We start from the raw sequence: 5,256 nt of genomic DNA on the forward strand, positions 1-5,256 counted from the left end.
GAGGGCGGCGCGAACTCCGGCTCCCTCACGGCCGGCGCGATCGCGCGACAGCCATGGAGCGGGGCGCGAAGACGCGCAGAAGCTCCCACTCACACCGCTGCGACTCCCAGCAGCCTCTCTCACCCTCGGCCAGTCTTCGCTATGAGGTCCCCGCGGCCGGCAGTCACGACTCCTCAGTGGCACCGGAGGAAATTATTGAAAAATGGCGGGAGATTCCCCTCCTCCCCTCCGCCGGGCCAGCGCACACACTAACTTGCTCCCCAGTGGCGCCGGTGGAGAATGCGCCAATAGGCGGGCAGCTGGTCAGCGCTCACTGTCTATTGGCTCGCAGTAGCTGCCGCTCGCGACTGGGTCCCGCCCTGCTGCCCCTGCCGCGTAGTTAGGTTGCAGTGCACCAGAGGGCAGTCTGAAGAGGTGAAAGGTCACATTATGTAAGCGCTAGTGACAGACATGCGGGCCTTCGGCGGCGGAGTTAAAAGTGCGAGACAGCGGGGAACCGAGAACACGAGAGCTCAAGGAGGTCAGGCCAGAGGAGCCCCCTCACATATACGACACTGCGCCATCTGTCACCGACGGCGACATCGACATCCGGGCACCACTGTCCGTGTAGTGCGCCGGAGGGGGTGGGGGAGCTGGAGCGCGCGGCCAGGGGCTTTGTCTTTCCGTTTGTGCTCCGCCCCCTTCTTAAAGGCGTCGCGCTCGGCCGCGCCCGGGGATGGGTGGGTGGAGTTGGGTTGGCGGGAAGTAACCCCGCACCTTTGCGGAAGAACGATTTGAGCTACGCTCTTGCTCACCCCAGGGGTAGCTTGTTCTGGACAAGAGTGTAGTTCAGATCTGGGTATTAGTATCCTGCTTGGTTCTAGAGGGGTGCTGGAAAGGATAATGTGGAAGCGTCTTTGGAAAAATAATTTTAAAGGATATCTGTAAAGCTACAACCTCTCATGCATCCTGGAATGTTCCAGATGAAGTGCTGGCTGCTAGAGGGGGAAAAATAAGGCAGAGACTGCCCTAGAAGTATAATACGTAAATAATTAGACCTTGTTATGGTTAAGTGCTTACAAAGTTCGTAGAGGAAAATGGCAGGAACTGTGTATGAGGACCTTGAATTGCTACTCCAAGCAGAGGACACTCATAGTCAAACTGCTTAGCTTGTCCACAACAATCAGGAGCACACTCATTAAATGTTCTCCCGATTAAGCTCTTTCCTTGCTTCAAAGTTTTCCACGTGTACCTTCTTTCCAGCCTGTTCAAGAGGCTAGGCTGTTAGGTGTCCCTGAATGCAGCCAGCCTGTTCTAGACCCTTGTCTCCTTTTCTCCTCATCTCAAGGAAATCCAGGGCTCCCCGCTGGGCATGGATACTTGGAAGGCTGAGGCAGGAGGATTGTGAGTTCCAGCCCAGTCTGAGCAACATTAGTGAGATTCTGTCTCAAAAAAAAAAAAAAAAAAAAAAAAAAAAAAAAAAGAAAAGAAAAGAAAAGTGCTGGGGGCCATAGCTCAGTGCTCCCAGGGTTTAGCAATTGAGGGTACTGCCCAGTACTACAGCACTTGTCCATCATGCTACAGGGGAGAGGGGCCCTGCTTCCAACCCCAGCATTATAAATCAACCAATCAATCAATCTCTCTGTAAGGTAAGTTCCAGGTCAGAGACCTCTTCTAGGAAACCTCCTCTGAACACCTAGCACAGAAGTGAGCCCATCATTTAACAGCTGTTTTTCTTCCAAGAGGAGGGAAAGAAGTCTACTCAGAGGATATGTCTTTTAATTATGAGAAAGAAAAGTTCCCTAGACAGAAAAATGAGGGCAGACAGTCTAGGCTGAGATAGCAGCAGGGTACTGGTTAAGTTCAAGACACTGTGCCTAAAACCTAAGGGTTTTCTGTCACATAATATCAGCTGGTCAGAATGACTCCAGAAGTGGTCATCCTGGTCACAGTGATAAGGAGGGAATCGGGCTGGGGATGTAGCTCTGTGATAAAGTGCTTGCCTAGCATGTGCAAAACCCAGGTCCCACCCCAACACCACACACACACACACACACACACACACTCCCCGAGGAAAGGAACTGCTTGCAGTAGCAATCCCTGGTGGCAGGGATTCTGAGGGCCCAAGTGAAACGGGATCAGATTTGAGAGGCGCAGACAGAGACTAACAGAACACAGTCCACAGGGATAGATGCTAAAACAGACTTCACAGAGTAAGTACTCTATAAACATTAAGAAGCAGGTGGAGCCAGGGATGTAGCTCAGTGGCACAGGACCTGCCTGGCAAACCTGAGGTCCTGAGTTCGATCCCTAGGACCAAAAAAAATTAAGTTACTTAAACACTTTGATATCTAGGCTGGTGGTGTAGCTCAATGCAGAATGCTTGCCTGACATGTGCAGGGATCTGGGTTCAATCCCCAGCGCGCGAGGTTGGGGTGGGGGAGATGCAGGGCTCAGAGAACTCATTGCACTCCAGACACAGGCGCTGTGATAGCACCAGCACTTGAGTCGGGTGTGGGCTGGAGTCCAGTCCTGGGATCTATAAAGCAGGTTTGTGAGATGGGAAAATCAGCCAAGGGCTTGGGGTTTGGGGCCGGGAGAGCTATCTAGGACACAGCTGGGAATCCAGAAATGCAAAGCGGGAACTGGGGTAGGGTTTGTGAGCAGACCGCCAACAACTGGAGCCCTGGGAACAACCATGGGAGCTGAATGGGCGCCAAAGGAAAGAGTAGTACTTATCTTGGAGAAACGGAATGATGGTTGATTTTTTTTTAATTTAATTTTTTTTTGGTACCGGGGATTGAACTTGGGACCTTGCACTTGTGAAGCAGGCATCCCTGGCCCTTCAATTTTTTTAAGTTTTTAGCAGCACCAGGGATGGAACCCAGAGCCTTTGCACTGAATTACATCCTCAGACCTTTTTAAACTTTGAAACAGGTTCTCACCAAGTCATTATGTTGCCCAAGCTGGACTGGAACTTGTGATCCTCCTGCTTCAGCCTCCTGAGTAGCTGAGATTACAAGCACATGCCTGGTTTATAGGCTTAAAATTAATCTATTTTCCTTTCCTGCCATCCCAACAACATCCTAATTTAGGCCTTTATTATTTCTAGTTTACACTATTAGTATAGTGGCTTTCTGCTTTAAAATGTTGTAAATGAGCCAGGAGTGGTGGCACATGCCTGTAATCCCAGCACTCGGGAGGCTGAGGCAGGAGGATCACTGTGTTCAAGACCAGCCTGGGCTACATAGTGAGTTCCAGGTCAGTCTCAACTACATAGTCTCAAAACTGCCCCCAAAAATAAAAAAATAAAATGTTGTAAATGGCCTTGGGCCAGGATTTAGCTCATTGGTTCCACTGCCTGCCTTGCAAGTGCAAGGTTTTGAGTTTGATCCTCAGTACCAAAAAGAAAGGAAGGAAGGAAGAAAAGACTTCTACAAAAAGCAGAATTCTAGCAATTGCCCTGGCCCACTTTGTGCTCCCCCTGGCTTTTTTCTTTCTTTCTTTTTTCCTTCGGTGCTGGGGATTAAACCTAGGACCTGGCACATGCTCAATGAGCACTTCTACCTCTGAGCTACATCCCAGCTCTTTACCTCCATAATTCTTTCCTATTTTTGGTTCTATAGATTGAACTCAGAGCCCTTGCCTTGAGCTACATTCCCAGCCCTTGTTAAATTTAATCTAATTTAGGGCCAGGGATTTAGCTCAGTGTTGCTACTGCCTGCCTTGCTAGCTCAAGGTCCTGAGTTCTATCCCCAGTACCAATAAAATAAAAATAAACTTAATCTAATTTAGTTTTGTGGTACAGGCAGTACAGGCATGGGCCACCACACCTGGCTTGGTTGTTGACTTTTCCAGTGGAAGATGAGGATTGCAGGTTTTGTGAAACGGAATGATGGGAGGCCAGGGTTTGGCACAGAGCACCTCCACGAGGCCCTAACAAACCAGAGGAAACCAAAGTGGAGTCACTCGTGCTAAGTGCCACATTATCAAACTGAAACTTTAAGGAAGCAGATCCATCCCAACATAGACCCGTTTTTCTCAAAAACAGGAGATTGCAGTCAACCTGAGTCAGAGTCATAAGGAAGTGCCTTTGCTTCAACCTTGCAGAAACTAATATGCAGTAAACTGCTAAGCAGCCAGCTCTTTTCTATTGCTCTGTTTCCTTTCGAGCCCACTGTTCTGTTGCCCAATGGGAGATTTTGTTTCATTTTGCAGGATTGAGGCCACCCTGCTTCATAAATCATGAATAAAAGCCAATGAGATCTGTAATTTACTTTTTTTTTTTTTTTGAGACAGGGTCTCACTGTGTAGTTCAGACTGACCTAGAATTCACAAAGCAGCCCAGGCTGGTCTTGAAATCACAGTGATCCTCCTGTCTCAGCCTCCTGAGTGCTGGGATTACAGGTGTGTGCCACCATACCCAGCGGAGAGCTGTAATTGAATGTGTTGTAATTTTGGCTTTTTGCATCTCCCCACTTCATACTGGGAATTTAACCCAGGGCCTTCACACTGAGATACATCTCAAACCTTTTATTTTATTTTTTATTTAGAGACAATGTCTCGCTAAGTCACTCATGAAGTTGCCCAGGCTAGGCTCAATCTTGTGATCCTCCTGCCTCAGCCTCCCAGAGTGCTGTGAGTACAGGCAAGCACCACCCTGCCTGGTAGGCTTTTGGCATCTCTTATATCCCTCCACAAACACTACTCACATAACTACATCCCCCAAGTAATTATACTGTGAATATATTGTGATCAGTGAAATCAGTAGCAGTATGTACTTAAGATTATTCACAGATGAGCCACATGGTGAGAATTGATTCTATTCCTTTTTCTCTGGATTGTTTCACTGTTATTTTTCTTTTGTGTTCTTACCACTGCTTTATCCCCAGACTGACAGAACTGTCAGTCTCCTCTCAGTATGTAAAACACATCAGGTGGGTGATGTCCTTCCCGTTTGCCTCTCTGCTTCCCTCCTGTCCTTAGAATCCTGTCCACTGCCTAGTTCCCTGGAACTTACCAAGTTGAGCTGAACCATGACCTTCATGACCTCCAAGATCTGTCCTTTCTAGTACTTCCTCTTCAGCAAAACCAGAGTTATTGAGATTTTTATTTTGAGATATGGTTTCCTTATGTAGCTCTGGCTGGCCTTAAACTATGTAGCCCACACTGGCCTTGAACTCACGATGATCCTCCTGTCTCAGCCTCAGAAGTGTTGGACCTACAGGCCTGCACCACCATCCCTGGCTAGGTTTTTTTTTTTTTTTTTTTTTTTTT

The sequence above is a fragment of the Fukomys damarensis genome, unplaced genomic scaffold (genome assembly GCF_012274545.1).
Source record: "Fukomys damarensis isolate Sample0158 unplaced genomic scaffold, DMR_v1.0_HiC HiC_scaffold_17, whole genome shotgun sequence".
Taxonomy (NCBI): Eukaryota; Metazoa; Chordata; class Mammalia; order Rodentia; family Bathyergidae; genus Fukomys; species Fukomys damarensis.